The sequence below is a fragment of the Panthera onca genome, chromosome B1 (assembly GCF_046562875.1).
Source record: "Panthera onca isolate mPanOnc1 chromosome B1, mPanOnc1 haplotype 2, whole genome shotgun sequence".
Lineage (NCBI taxonomy): Eukaryota > Metazoa > Chordata > Mammalia > Carnivora > Felidae > Panthera > Panthera onca.
This window is the reverse complement of record NC_138342.1, coordinates 14,306,054-14,323,084: the sequence shown is the minus strand read 5'-3', so window position 1 is coordinate 14,323,084 and position 17,031 is coordinate 14,306,054. Positions and strand designations below refer to the sequence as shown.

The window sequence follows — 17,031 nt, the reverse complement described above, 5'->3', positions numbered from 1 at the left end:
TAGTACTAGAAAAGGCTAAAGTGATAAAGATTCCAATCAATTCCTCTTCCATACTCCCTAGAGACAGGACTACTTACTACTATCTAACATCATCTTTGCCCTGCCAATAATAGTTATTAATTGAACCATGGAAGGATACCAACCCAAGGATAAGAGAGAATCTGGGTTAGTAAGCTGTAGGCCCTGAAATTATAAGGTCAAGTTGACTTAAGAATTAAGCCTCCCATTCTGAGATGGTCAATTTTAGGGTCGTATGTGCTAAAAAATAAACAGGGAAGGCTAGTTTGCAGGAAAAAAGAGAGAGAGAGAATGGATCCAATGTGCAAGGAAAGAGAGATGAGAGGTCATTTGTTTCTAAAGACAAAGAGAGCAATGGAATTGCTGCCTAGTTTTTGGAAGCCTTCCAGTTCTCAAAATCTATAGCTTATGATAGCTATGAAGATCCATATTTATGTACTTCATACTTTATGAAGTACAGTTACTGTACTTCAACTCTTGGATTCCATTAAAATCCTTTGAGTCCTTATAATAAATTTCTATTTTAAATTCCCAATGAGCTACACTGAGTAGGTTTCTATTTAATATAACCTAATTATCCCTAACACAAATCTTAGTCTTACAAACTAAGTTATCAAATATAAACCAAATGTTTCTTAGTTCCCCAATGTATGTTCATATGTCAGAAATGTCCTCTCTGGCCCCCTTATGATTGGGTGGGTCATATGACTAGTGTCACTTCCAGGCTAAGCACTCAATTGTTGATAAGAGACAACAGGACTCATCTTTTTTTTTTTTTTAATGTCACAACAACAGGTCATGTTCAAGATAGTAGCTGTTCTATTAGCTTGAGTCTCTGAGGAACTGTGATCAACAGTCTGCATATTAACTTACTAAGGACATTAAGCATGAATTAAAAATAAGCCTTTTCTATGAAAGCCACTAATATTTTGGTGTTGTTTGTTACTGCAGCATAATGTAACTAAATTGACACAGAGATTATTTTAGGATGTTCCCCAGTGGTACAAAAGGTAGATGTTGCAGGCATGAATGAAAAAGAGTAAGGGAGAATCAATGTCAGTACAAGATCATTGTTAGATATTATAGAAGGGAGAAAGTAAGTACAGGGCTAAAGTCGCTTGGATGAAGCCAGAGATCAAGTACTGAGAAACACTGGAAGAGATGGCAAAATGGAGTAAAAATGTCATAGGGCTAAAAATGCTTGTCATTGCCATTATCAAGGTTCAGGGTATTGGATTCATCATACAGGAATGGATATCTAGTTAAACATGCAGCCCTATAAGATGGCCATCAGGTGAATGCAGAAAGGGATGAAAGATCACCAACGTGAATGAAATATGAACAAAAGCATCTTAGAGCACTATTCACAAGAGTATGAAGGTCAAAAAGTAAGGGAACAGCAACCCAGTGTGTTAATTTCTACAAAGTCCTTCACATTTGTTAAATATAATATCTATATTAGTCCCCTCAGCATAACAAGAATCTGGATTGCACAAATTATGGTTCCTGGTTTCAAATCTAGGTTCTGCCACTTACTGATTCCATGCTTTTGGTTAATTCTTTAAGCTCTTTCAGCCTCAGTATTCTCATCTGTAAAATGGGGATAATAATACAACTCATTGAGGATCATGTTGACAATTAAATGAGATAATGTTGATAAAGTGTGCATATAAAAGATTGAGTATTTCAATTAACAATGCATAGGAATTACAATCATTATTTTCAAATACATAAAACACTGACAAATAATGGATAAATTAAGGTTGTTTTGTAAAATCCCAAGGGGCTTGACATAAAATCAATAGATAAGAGTTATGAGATGACACATTCTAGTTTAATGGAAATGGAAACATGAAAATTTTATAACTGTTAAAAAGATGAAATTGACAGCATCAAGAAGAATGAGTTCCCATTTGGGGGAAGCATTCAAGCAGAAGCAATCAGTACCTGGAGACCAAGAGAGTTGCTGTAGAAGCCGTAAGATGGGAACTTTTACAGTGTATTATAGTTTGGAGTATCTATGTCTCTGCAAACTTGCCTTGTACATTCATTCATTCATTCATTCAACAAATGGGAACTCACAACCTTCTCTGTGCCAAACACCATAGGCCAGGGGCTAGGGAAACAAGGTGTACTAACTCTCAAGGAACTAAGAGGCCAAAAAGGAAAACACACACAAAACAAAACAAAATAAAACCATGCAATGATTCATTCAGTCACTAGAAATGTGAAAAGTTCTAGGAAGGAAGATGGAGAGTTCTAGCACAGGGTGACAGATTGGGTAATCACAACTGTGAGGTCAGGACAGCTTCTCAAATAAATTAGGATTTAACTTAGTCCCAATGCACATGCAGGAATTTAGGTAGGTGAAAGACAGCTGGTTGGGGAAAGAACATTCCAGCAGATGGAATGGGTGGTACAAAGAACTGAGGCATGGAGTAGCTTGGTATTTAAGAAAGGAAGAAGAGGCTTGTTTGGTAAGAATGTTGTTGGAAAGAAGGAAAAAGAATGCAAAATGCAAAGAATGAAAAGCCCAGATTCCACATGGTTTTGGAGGCCAGGTTAATATTGATTTAAATGGCATGTTATAACTCCTTCCAAGAACAAGGTCAAAAAGTTTCAGAATCCTACCTTGGATGGGTGAATTTTGCAGAATAAAAATAAGACTTTTATTCATACAGCCCATCAGGGTCATGTGTGAACACCCATTCTGTGCAATAATCAGGATTCATGTCCAAATACAGGAGTTGATTTCAATTTCACAGCCCCTCCATTACTCAGTCAGTATTATTTCTTGCTTAAAATTCTGCCATTAGCAAACAAAAGGTATTATGTCTTACAAGGTTCAGTAAAATACCATAATACCAGGAAAAGTGTTACAGGGATACAATACCAGCTAAAATACAAGAATACCAGATTATAATGTGAATGTACACACTCATATTGTCCCTACTTATTGAAGGAAATAAAGACTTTTTAAGGAAAAAAACCTGTTACTTCACAAATGTGCCCTACTTAATGATTCAAGTTTGAAGATACTCCAGAGCTTACAATTTCACAGGGGAGAGGAAGCAGAGTAAGCAACTGGAAAAAGCAACACTCAGAGTCAACCACCTCCAAGAAGATAACAGATTCCCATGGTTGTCAGGATTCAGAAGGGAGCTAACCCTTCCTTAAGTCAGAGTAAGAGAAACCAACAAGTAACAGTAGATTGTAAAATGATTGCTTGGTTGACACATCTCTGTGATAAATTGCATCAATAGTCCTAATTCCCTGCTTCTCCCTAATTCTATATCCTTTGCCATATATTTTTGTAGTGTCATCCACTGTAGATGAGGGTACCCCTACTTCCTAATTTGGGGCTCAAACATATGATTTTCTTTGGCCCACAGAATAAGATGGCTTTGAAAAGTCTTGTATGCTTCCACTTGCTCTTTTGAACCTCTGCCATTGCCACTGTCAAGAACAAACTGGGGCTGGCTTGACGATCCTAGCAGGAGGATGGAGCACAGCCACCTGCAAGCCAAGCCCAGCCAAGATCAGTCAACCCTCAGTCAACTCACAGACTTTGAGAAATAATAAATAGGTGTTTGGGGATGAATTGCTACACACAATATCCAACTGATACAGGAGTATGGCCCTCTCCTCTCCCTATGATGGACTGTGCTCCTCCATTAATATCTGTATACTCCAAGAAGGAGGAGTCATCTGGAAATTAATGTTACTTTGTCTGCAGTGTTCAAGGCTCCCATTCGACCCAATACCATGAACTTTGTTCACACCAACTTGCATGAAAACAGCAAAGAGCCATCTGGTGTCAGTGAACTAGCAGGTCATCAAACCAGTGCTGAGTCTTAGAGAGACTGGCAGAGCCATGACTCAAATTTCCAGAGTTCGAAGTGGTGGAACTCACCATTCTGTCCAGGGTGCTTTTGGAAATATGTGTCATAGGGGCCACATGTTTGCACCAACCAAAACTTGGTGCCTTTGGCACCACAGAATGAACACAACACAGAAGCAATATGCCATCACTCTGCCCTGGCTGCCTCAGCCTTACTAGTGCTGGTCATGTCTAAAAGTCTTCGTATTGAGGAAGTTCCTGAACTTTCTTTGGTGGTTGAAGGCTATAAAAAGACCAAGGAAGAATGATATCAAAAAGGTCTATGCCTCTCAGAGAATGAGAGCTGGCAAGGGCAAAATGAGCAACTGTCATTGTATCCAGCACAGGGACCCCTGCATCATCTATAATGAAGAAACATTAAGGCCTTCAGAAACGTCCGTGGAATTACTTTACTTAATAGAAGCACATAGAACATTTTGAAACTTACTCCTGGTGGGCATGTGGGGCCTTTCTGCATTTGGATTGAAATGCTTGCTTTCTGCAAGCTAGACACTCTGTATGGCACTAGGGGTAAGCATGCCTCCCTCAGGAGTGACTACAATCTTCCCATGCACAAGATGCTTAATACAGACCTTAGCAGAATCTTGAAGAGCCCAGAGATCCCAAGAGCCCTCCAAGTACCACATAAGAAGATTCAGTGCAGAGTTCTGAAGAAGTATTCACTGAAAAACCTGAGAATCATATTGAAGCTACACCCATGTGAAAAGACCATGCACCAGAACACCATTCTTCACTGGGCCAAGAATCACAAATTCCAGATGGATAAGGCAGGAGCAGTATTAGAAGCCAAATCAGATAAAAGGGTTCCAGGCCAGAAGCTTGTGGTAGGGAAGAAAGGAAAGAAGGCTGTCAGTGTTAAGAAGCAGAAGAGGAGGAGGAGTTACAATGGCAGTGTAGTAAGGGGACCCCGGGCTTGCCTCGTCCCTCAAACATAGCTAGATCAACATCAAATCATTTGGAACACCTAACAAATCGATCTGAGTATGAAGAGAACGATCCTCACAATTAGAGAAGAGAAGGTGGCAGGTGCGGAGATGTAAAATGGGGGAGAGAAAAGCTGTGGTGTTGCAGTGGAGAGGGAGCCCTTTTCACAGAGAGAAGACAGAGAAAAAGAGAGGGGGAGAGAGCAGTGCATGGGGTTCATGCAAGAAATACACTTCCCCCAAACCACTGACTGGGGAATCAACAGGAACTGACTATTGCAAGTTTTTACAAACAATGGAACTCAAATTCTGAGGTTTTAGAAGTCAGCACCATTTGCTGGAGTCAAACCAGGTGGGCAGCAGTGCTCCTAGGGAGACAGGCAAACACTGGACAGAGTGGACAGAGGACAGTGTGGTGTAGAGATCCCCTGGGTCGCACTAGGAGAGAATGTTCCCTTTCCTGGAGTACATTTGGAAGAGGGTATACTGCCTCTCCAAGGACAAAGGACTGAGTGGGCACCAGTGAGCAGCCATTCATCCGCAAGGGACAGAAATGCACACGGAGGACAGATAACCTGATCACAGCTTTTTGCTGTGCTTCACCATAAACTCCAAGTGCCTACGCAGCTGTGCAACTGCTTCACTGGGAAAAAGCCAGCACCAGACACAGCACAGACCTCCTCCTCTGGAGAAGGGAATCTGGTCTGTGCCTTGCTGATCCTTTACGATTTAGAGTGTTGAATCCCAGCCACAGGCCAGAGATAAAACACAGGAGAACTGTGGCACTGGGCATTCATTGGCCCCAGGCACAGACAGGTTGAGGGCAGGGATCTGATGGAAGCCTAGGACACAAAAAGGGAGGTTGTTCCCTTTTCTGTGAGGGCTTCCTGAACAGCAGTGGGCATGAGCTCCCCTAAACAGGGATAAGAGAGTGGCGTGACACCATCTTCCCCTGACAGCCAGCATGTTTGGAACACCTACATTCAATGAACAACATAGCACCCTCAGTGGAGGGTGGAGCCGCTTACACCAAACCTCGCCATGCTGGGCCCTGTAGGGACATCTTTTCTAAAGCAGGTCTGACTGTGAGCCAGCATGGCAGGTCTCTCCCCCAGAGAACAAGCACAGACCCCCTGTATGCACCAAGTCTACTGATTATAGAGTGCTCCAAAGTGTCAGCTTTAGTTCTGGTGGAAATAGGACTAGGCTTTCTTTGTTTGTTTGTTGTTGTTGTTGTTGTTGTTGTCATTGTTGTTTTCTTTCTTTCTGTTTCTTTGGAATGAGGCTTATACTTTTTTGTTTATTTGCTTATCTGGGGATTTTTTTTCCTTTTCCTTTTCTCTCTCTTTGGATCAGCACTTTTTTATATTTAATCAGGCTTATTTAAAAAACAAATTAAAGCACACCTAGTTAAAGGTCCAAACACTCTCCACTACAAGCAAGGAGGTACTCTGCACACGACTTACCTGGGGCAAAGAGCAGCCAAATCATAACAGTAGAGTGTACACAGCATATATCTTAACCATTTCCTGAAGCACCAGGCTTTGTAAAGTGTATAACCCTTTCTCACTATAGCATTACTCTCAGGATCAGGAAACATAACAAGACTTCATAACACACAAAACACAGAAACCTAGACAAAATGACAAGATGAAATAATTCTCCCCAAAAGAAAGATCAAGAAGAAATCACAGCCAGGGATTTACTCAAAAAAGATATAAGCAATATATCTGAACAAGAATTTAGAGGAACAGTTATAAGAATACTAGCTGGGCTTGAAAGAAGCATAGGAGACACCAGAGAAACCCTTGCTACAGAGATAAAAGACCTAAAAAATAGGTTGAAGTTAAAAAAAATGCTATACCTGAGATACAAAACTGACTGATTGTAATCACAATGAGGATGGAAGAAGCCAAGGAATGAATAAGTGATATAAAAGATAAAGTTATGGAAAATATTGAAGCTGGAAAGAAAAGGGAAAGAAAACTATTAGATCAAGACTATAGACCCAGGGAATTAAGTGATTCCATAAAGCACAATATTATCTGTATCACAGGAGTCCCAGAAGAAGAGTAGGGGAAGGTGCAGAGGGTTTATTTGAAAAATCATAGCTGAGAACTTCTATAATCTGAGAAAGGAAACAGGCATTCAAGTCCAAGAGGCACAGAGACCCCCCCCCGCTCAAAATCAACCAAAACAGGTCAACACCAAGACATGTCATAGTAAAACTTGCAAAAAATCAAAGAAAAAGAGAATTTTGAAAGCAGCTAGGAACAAAAGGTCCTTAACCTTGTAAGGATAGACATATTAGGTTAGCAGCAGACCTGTCCAGGGAGTTGGCAGGTCAGAAGTGAGTGGCATGATACATTCAATGAAATAAATGGAGAAAATACTCAGCTAAGAATACTTTTAATATTTTTAATGTTTTTCTTTATTTTTAAGAGAGAGAAAGAGAAAGTATGAGCAGAGGAGGGGCAGAGAGAGAGGGAGACACAGAATCCTACACAGGCTCCAGGCTCTGAGCTGTCAGCACAGATCCTGATATGGGGCTCCAACTGAAGAACTGTGAGATCATGACCTGAGCCAAAGTCTGACACTTAACCATTTGAACCACCCAGGTGCCCCACAGCCAAGAATAGTTTATCCAGCAAGGCTATCATTCAGAATAGAAGGAGAGATAGAGTTTCCAAGACAATCAAAAACTAAAGGAGTTTGTAAACACTAGACCAGCTCTGCAATAAATATTAAAGTGGACACTTTGATCAGGAAAGAGAGACCAAAACCAACAAAGACTAGAAAGGAATGGAGACAATCTACAAGCACAGCAACTTTATAGGTAATACGATGGCACCAAATTCATACTGATCAATAATTACTCTGAATGTAAATAGACCAAATACTCCAATCAAAAGACATAAGGTATCATAATGCATAAAAAAACAAGATCCATTGATATGCTGCTTATAAAAGATTCACATGAGACCCAAAGACACTTCCAGATGAACGTGACGAGATGGAGAACAATTTATCATGTCAATGGACATCACAAAAAACACAAAAAACAAAAAAAAAAACTGAGTAACCATACTTATATCAGACAAACTAAATTTTAAACCAAAGATTATAATAAGAGATGAAGGGCACTATAACATAATAAAGGGGTCTATCCAGCAAGAAGATATAATAATTGTAAATATTTATGTGCCAAACTTGGAAGCACCCAAATATACAAATAAATTAACAAAGAAACTCATTGATAGTAATAGAATAATACTAGGGGACTTTAACACCCACTTACAACAATGGACAGATCATCTAAGCAGAAGATAAGCAAGGAAACAATGGCTTTGAGTGATACACCGGACCAGATGGAGTTAACATATATTCAGAGCATTTAATTCTAAAGCAGCAGACTACACATTCTTTTAAAGTACACGTGGAACCTTCTCCAGAATAGATCATACACTGGGTCACAAATCAGGCCTTAACCAGGACAAAAAGATTGAGATAATATCATGCATATTTTCAGACTACAATACAATGCTATGAAACTTGAAGTCAAACAAAAAAACAAACAAACAAACAAACAAAACTGGACAGACCACAAATACATGGAGATTAAAGAACATCCTACTAACTGTGATGGGCTAACCAGTAAATTAAATAAGAAATTAAAATAATAAATGTAAGCAAATGAAAATGAAAACATGACAATCCAAAACCTTTGGGATGGAGCAAAGGAGGGCAAAAGAAGGAAGTATACAGCAAAAAGGCCTATATCAAGAAGCAAGAAAGGTCTCAAATACACACCCTAACCTTAAACCTAAAGGAGCTGGAAAAAGAACAGTAAATAAACCTAAAACCAGAAGAAAATGGGAAATAAAAATGAGAGCAGATACAAATGATATAGAAATTTTAAAAAATAGTAGATCAACAAAACTAGGAGCTTGTTCTTTATAAGAATTGACAAAATTGATAAGCCCCTAGTCGTAGTTATTAAAAAGAAAGAGAAAGGACTCAAATAAGTAAGATCATGAATGAAAGAGAAGAGATTATAACAAACACCATGGAAATACAATTATAATAGAATATTATCAGCAATTATATACCAATAAATTGGGCAATCTAGAAGTGGATACATTCCAAGAAAGATTAGAAACTACCAAAACTGAAAGAGGAAGAAACAGAAAATTTGAACAGACCCATAACCAGTAAAGAAATTGAATCAGTAATCAAAAATCTCCCAACAAATAAGAGTCTAGGGCCAGATGGCTTCCCAGGGGAATTCTACCAGACATTTAAAGCAGAATTAATACCCATTCTTCTGAAATTGTTCCAACAAATAGAAATGGAAGGAAAGCTGCCAAATTCATCCTGTGAGGCCAGCATTACCTTGATTCCAAAACCAAAGACTCCACTAAGAAGGAGAGTTATAGATGAATATCCCTGATGAATCTGGATGCAAAAAAATCTGCACAAGATACTAGCAAATCAAATCTAACAGTACTTAAAACAATTATTAACCATGATCAACTGGAATTTATTCCTGGGCTACAGGGTTGGTTCAATATTCACAAATCAATCACCATAATACACCACCTTAATAAAAGAAAGGATAAGAATCATATGATTCTTTCAATTGATACAGAAAAGGCATTTGACAAGATACAGCATCCATTCTTGATAAAAACCTTCAACAAAGTAGGAATAGATGGAACCATACCTCAGTATCATAAAGGCCATAAATAAAAGACCCACAGCTAATATCATCCTCAATAAGGAAACACTGAGAACATTTCCCCCTAAGATCAGGAATATGACAATGGTGTCCACTCTCACCATTACTATTTAACATAGTAATGGAAGTCGTAGCCTCAGCAATCAGAAAACAAAAAGAAATAAAAAGCATCCAAATTGGCAAGAAGTAAATCAAACTTTCACTCTTTGCAGATAACATGATAATCTATGTGGAAAACCCAAAAGACTACACCAAAAAATTGCTAGAACTAACATACGAATTTATCAAAGTTCAGGATATGAAATCAATGTAAGGAAACCTGTTGCATTTCTACACACCAATAATGAAAGAGCAGAAAAGAAATCAGGGAATTGATCCCATTTACAATTGCACCAAAAACCATAAGATACCTAGGAATAAACGTAACGAAAGAGGTAAAAGATCTGTGCTCTGAAAACTGCAGAACACTTATGAAAGAAATTAAAGAAGACACAAAGAAATGGAAAAATAGTCCATGCTCATGGATTAGAAGAGCAAATATTGTTAAAATGTCTATACTACCCAAAGCAATCTACACATTCAATGCAATCTCTATCAAAATAACACCAGCATTCTTCACAGAGCCAGAACAAACAATCCCAAAATTTGCATGAAATTAGAAAAGACCCTAAAAGTGATTTTGAAAAAGATAAACAAAGAGGGAGGCATCACAATTCCAGACTTCAAACTGTATTGCAAAGCTTTAATCACAGGACAGTATGGTACTGACACAAAAATAGACACTTAGATCAATGGAACAAAATAGAGACCCCAGAAATGAACCCACAACTATATGGCCAATTAATATTTGACAAAGCAGGAAAGAATATCCAATGGAAAAAAGACAGTATCTTCAACAAATGGTGCTGGGGAAACTGGACGGTGGCATGCAAAACAATGAAACTGGACAACTTTCTTACCTATACACAACAATAAATTCAAAAAATGAAAGACCTACATGTGAGACAGGAAACCATTAAAATCCCCAAGGGAGAACACAGGCAGCAATCCCTCTGACCTCGGCTGCAGCATCTTCTTATTAGACATGTCACTGGAGGCAAGGGAAACAAAAGCAAAAATGAACTATTGGGACTTCATCAAGACAAAAACCTTCTGCACAGTGAAGGAAACAATCAACAAAACTAGAAGGCAGCCTACAGAATGGAATAAAATATTTGCAAATGATATACCAGATAAAGGGCTAGTACCCAAAATCTATAAATAACTTATCAAACTCAACACCCAAAAAATAAATAATCCAGTTAAGAAATGGGCACAAGACATGAACAGACATTTCTCCAAAGATGACATACAAAAGGCTACATGAAAAATGGCTACATGAAAAAGATACATGAAAAAAATTCTCAATGGCACTCATGATCAGGGAAACACAAATCGAAATCACAGTGAGGGGTCACCTGAGTGGCTCAGTCACTTGAATGTCCAACTATTGATTTTGGCTCAGGGCATGATCCCATGGCCACGGGATTCTCTCTCCCCTCTACCCTGCCTCTCCCCTCTGCTTGCTCACTTGCTCTTGATCTCTCTCTCTCTAAAAAATAAAACAAACAAACAAAACAAAACAAAACCACAATGAGATACCATGTCATACCTGTCAGAATGGCTAAAATTAACAACTCAGGAAATAAGAGATGTTACCAAGGATGCAGAGAAAAAGGAACCCTCTCATACTGTTGGTAGGAATGCAAACTGGTGCAGCCATTCTGGAAAACAATATGGAGGCTCTATAAAAGTTAAAAATAGAACTACCATATGACCTAGGAATTGCACTACTAAGTATTAATTGAAAGGATACAAAAATACTGATTTCAATGGACACATGCACCCCAATGTTAATAGCAGCACTATCAACAATAGCCAAGTTATGGAAAGAACCCAAATGTTCTTTGACTGGTTAATGGATAAAGAAGATATGGCATGCACACACACGCACACACGCACACACACACACACAATGGAATATTACTTGGTGATCAAAAAGAATGAAATCTTGTCATTTGCAACAATGTGAATGGAACTAAAGTGTATTATGCTAAGTGAAATAAGTCAATCAGAGAAAGACAAATATCATGTGATTTCACTCATATGTGGAATTTAAGAAACAAAACAGATGAATATAGGGGAAGGGAAGGAAAAATAAAAACAGAGAGGGAGACAAATGATAAGAAACTCTTAACTAGAGAGAACAAACTAAGGATTGCTGTAGGGACGTGGGTACGGAATGGGCTAAATGGGTGATAGGCATTAAAAAGGGAACTTGTGGGATAAGCACTGGGTGTTATATGTGATTAATCACTAAATTCTACTCTTAAAACCAATACTACACTATAGGTTATAACTTGAATAAATTTTTGGAAAAAATTTTAAAAAAAAGGAAAAAGAAACCTTTGGCAGGAAAAAAGCCTGCAGCTACCAAGAAACCAGAAGCATAGAGGAAGCCTGCAGAAAAGAAACCCACCATGGGAGAGGGGACAAGATGGCAGAACAGCATGGAAGTTTGTTTTGCATCTCTCATCCATGAAATACAGCCAGATCAACACTAAACCATCCTGCACACCTAGAAAACTGTTTGAGGATTAACACAACAATCTGCACAATCCGACCACAGAACTCAGCAGGTTCATGGCATGGAGAGGTGAACTGGGGGAGACAGAAGCTGCGGAGGGAGGGCAGGGAGCTGTTTTTGCTTGTGGAGAGAGAACAGAGATGAGGGGAGAGTATGGGAAAAGCACCCAAAAGCAGCTGGAGAGAAAGTGGAAAAAGTGGAAACAGCCACAAGGACTGAACAAAACAGGGCGAAAGGAGAAAGGAGAGGGTTTAAATTCCATTAAGACTCTATAAACAGGGGAGTGCAGAGTCTAAAACTCCACAGCTTGACACCTGGTGGAGCTCTGGTGGGAACGGTGAATCCCCAGAAGCAGAGAGTGAAGTCCTTGGGGTCCTTGGGCCACACAGGCAGAGGTGGTTCCCCTGCTGGAAGGACATTTGGTAGAGGCTGTGTGGCCATCCCACAGGCAAAGGTCACAGCAGACCCCAGAGAACAACCACATTTGCTGGTTCTGGAACAAAGACGTTAAGGGTGAAGCCTGGCACCAGATGTATGTTGTGGTTTTCCATAATCCCTGAAAGGCTGCTGCTACGCGATCGCATCACCTTTTTCTGGGGCAGGCTGGCACCCAGCCACAGTCTCTGGGAATTAGCAGCAGCACAGTCCTGCAAATGTTCCTGGGTGAGGCTGGCACCTGGCCATTCCTTGGTGAGACCCTCCCCCAAAGGTCTGAGTGGGTCAAAGACGCAGTTTCTCAGAAGTGAGGGGTTGGGAAACACATCCGCATCCAAGATAAAATTCAGGAGGGAGGTGCCGCCTGGCAATCTGATAGCTTGGTCATGGACAGGGTACAAGTAGGGAGTGGATGGAAGCCAGAGACAAAGGATGGGTGCATGATTGCTGATAGGGAAGAACAGAGTTCCCATACTAGAGACTGGGTAGCTGGGTGGTGCCATTTTCACCCCTCCCACACATGCGCATACTCACTTACAAGTACCACAACAATCCACCCCAGTAAATTAAGCAGCGCCATCTAGTGGATAATGGACATTACACTAGGCCCCACCAAACTGGAACAACCTCGCTCTTCAGGAACACCACAAGTCTCTCTGCCTGCTTAGTTTACGGACTATAAAGTGCTTCATACTTTGACTGCTAGGGGAAAACAAGGTAATTTCAGTTGTATCTCAGTCTGTTCACTGGTCCATTTATTCAATTTTTTTCTTTTTTGTTTCTTTTCTTTTTCTTGAATACAGAAAGAGAAAAAATTATTTTTATTTTCAATTATTATTAAAAACATTTTTCTTTAATTTTTTCTAATATATTTTTACTTCTTTGTAAATTTTTCAAATTATATTTTGCTTCCATCATTTAATTTTATTCTATTTCATTGCATACATTTTTTCAAATTTTCAAATGTTTTCCTTTTTTTTCCTTTTCTTCTTTTTCTTTTTTTTTTTTTTTTGTCTTTTCTTATCTTTCTCTTTTTTCTCTAATCTAGTAAGCCCCTTTCAACAACCAGACCAAAACACACCTAGGATCTAGCATCATTTGATTTTTGTGTGTGTGTTGTTTTAAAATTTTTAATTTTAATTTTTTTAACTTATTAATTTCTTTCTTCCTTCAAAATGATGAAAGGAAGGAATTCACCCCGAAAGAAAGAGCAGGAAGAAATGACAGCCAGGGACTTAATCAACACAGATACAAGCAAGATGTCTGAACCAGAATTTAGAATCACAATAATAAGAATACTAACTAGTCTTGAAAACAGATTAGAATCCCTTTCTGTGGAGATAAAAGAAGTAAAAGTTAGTCAGGATGAAATTTAAAAAATGCTATAACAGACCTGCAATCTTCAATGTTGCCATGGCGGGAAGGATGGATGAGGCAGAGCAGCAAAGCAGCGCTATAGAGGACAAACTTATGGAGAATAATGAAGCAGAAAAAAAGGAGGACTAAGACAAAAGAGCCCAATTTAAGAATTGGAGAACTAAGTGACTCATTAAAAAGGAACAATATCAGAATCATAGGGATCCCAGAAGACGAAGAGAGAGAAAAAGGGGTAGAAGGTTTATGAGAACAAATCATAGCAGAAAACTTTCCTAACCTGGGGAAAGACATAGACATCAAAATCCAGGAAGCACAGAGGACTCCTATTAGATTCAACAAAAACCAACAATCAGCAAGGCCTATCATAGTCAAATTCACAAAATACTCAGGCAAGAAAAGAATCATGAAAGCAGCAAGGGAAGATAACGTCCTTAACATACAAGGGAAGACAGATCGGGTTTGCAGCAGACCTATCCACAGAAATTTGGCGAGCCAAAATGGAGTGGCAGGATATATTCAATGTGCTGAATCAGAAAAATATGTACCCAAGAATTGCTTATCTAGCAAAGCTGGAGAGAGAAAAAGCTTCCCAGACAAACAAAAAGGAGTTAATTGACTACTAAACCAGCCCTGCAAGAAATTGTAAGGGGGCTCTCTGGGGGGAGAAAAGGCAAAAAGAGAGAGAGAGAGGCAGACCAAAAGCAACAACGACTAGAAAAGACCAGAGAACACCACCAGAAACTCAAACTCTACAGGCAACATAATGACAATAAATTTGTATCTTTCAGTACTCATTCTAAACATCAATGAACTAAGGGCTCTAATAAAAAGACATAGGATAACAGAATGGATAAGAAAATAAGATCCATCTATATGCTGTTTACAAAAGATCCACTTTAGACCTAAACGACACCTTCAGACTGAAAGTAAAGGGATGGAGAACCATCTATCATGTCAATGCTCGACAAAAGAAAGCTGGAGTAGCCGTACTTAAATCAGACAATCTAGACTTTAAAATAAAGACTGTAATAAGAGATGAAGAAGGGTATTATATCATAATTAAGGGGCTATCCACCAAGACCTAACAATTATAAACATTTATGCACCAAATGTGAAAGAACCCAAATGTATGAATCAGTTAATCACAAACATAAAAAAACTCATTGATAATAATACCATAATAGTAGGGGACTTCAACACCCCACTTACAACAATAGACAGATTATCTAAACAGAAAATCAACAAGGAAACAATGGCTTTGAATGACACACTGGACCAGATAGACTTAACAGATATATTCAGAACATTTCATCCTAAAGCAGCAGAACATACATTCTTCTCCAGTACACATGGAACGTTCTTCAGTATAGACGATATACTGGGACATAAATTAGCCCTAAGTAAATACAAAAAGATCGAGATCATACTGTGCATAATTTCAGACCACAACGCTATGAAACTCGAAATCAACCACAAGAAAAAATTTGGAAAGGTAACAAATACTTGGAGACTGAATAACATCCTACTAAAGAATGAATGGGCTAACCAAGAAGTTAAAGAGGAAATTAAAAAGTATATGGAAGTCAATGAAAATGATAATACCATAGCCCAAAACCTCTGGGGCACAGCAAAGGCAGTCATAAGAGGAAAGTATATAGCAATCCAGGCCTTCCTAAAGAAGGAAGAAAGATCTCAGATACACAACCTAACCTTATGCCTTATGGAGCTGGAAAAAGAACAGCAAATAAAACCCCAAACCAGCAGAAGACAGGAAATAACAAAGAATAGACCTGAAATTAATGCTATCGAAACCAAAAAAAAAAAAAAAAAGGTAGAACAGATCAATGAAACCAGAAGCTGGTTCTTTGAAAGAATTAACAAAATTGATAAACCACTAGCCACTTTGATAAAAAAGAAAAAGGAAAGGCCCCCAAAAAATAAAATCAAGAATGAAAGAGGAGAGATTACAACCAACACAGCAGAAATGAAAATGATAATAAGAGAATATTATGAGCAATTATATGCCAATAAAATGGGCAATCTGGAAGAAATGGACAAATTCCTAGAAACATACACTACCAAAACTGAAACAGGAAGAAAGAGAAAATTTGAACAGACCCATAACCAGGAAAGAAATCAAATTAGCAATCAAAAATCTGCCAAAAAACAAGAGTCCAGGGCCAGATGGCTTTCCAGGGGAATTCTACCAAATGTTTAAGGAAGACTAAGCACCTATTCTCTTGAAGGTGTTCCAAAAAATAGATATGGAAGGAAAACTTCCAAACTTTTTCTATGAAGCCAGCATTACCTTGATTCCAAAAACAGACAGAGACCCCACAAAAAAGGAGAACTATAGACCAATTTCCCTGATGAACATGGATGCAAAAATCCTTAACAAGATATTAGCCAACCAGCTCCAACAATACATTAAAAAAGTTATTCACCACGACCAAGTGGGATTTACACTTGGAATGCAGGGCTGGTTCAATATCTGTGATTCATCACATCAATAAAAGAAAGAACAAGAACCATATGATCCTCTTAATAGATGCAGAGAAAGCATTTTTTTTCAATATATGAAATTTATTGTCAAATTGGTTTCCATACAACACCCAGTGCTCATCCCAAAAGGTGCCCTCCTCAATACCCATCACCCACCCTCCCCTCCCTCCCACCCCTCATCAACCCTCAGTTTGTTCTCAGTTTTTAACAGTCTCTTATGCTTTGGCTCTCTCCCACTCTAACCTTTTTTTTTTCCTTCCCCTCCCCCATGGGATTCTGTTAAGTTTCTCAGGATCCACATAAGAGTGAAAACATATGGCATCTGTCTTTCTCTGTATGGCTTATTTCACTTAGCATCACACTCTCCAGTTCCATCCACGTTGCTACCAAGGGCCATATTTCGTTCTTTCTCATTGCCATGTAGTACTCCATTGTGTATATAAACCACAATTTCTTTATCCATTCATCAGTTGATGGACATTTAGGCTCTTTCCATAATTTGGCTATTGTT

At 38.8% G+C, this 17,031-nt stretch overlaps 1 pseudogene; it reads left to right on the top strand.

Annotated features, from left to right (window-relative positions):
• The first annotated feature begins 3,674 nt into the window (after nucleotides 1–3,674).
• The window catches only part of LOC132693137 (large ribosomal subunit protein uL4 pseudogene), a 59,200-nt pseudogene continuing 45,843 nt past the window's right edge, over nucleotides 3,675–17,031 (top strand).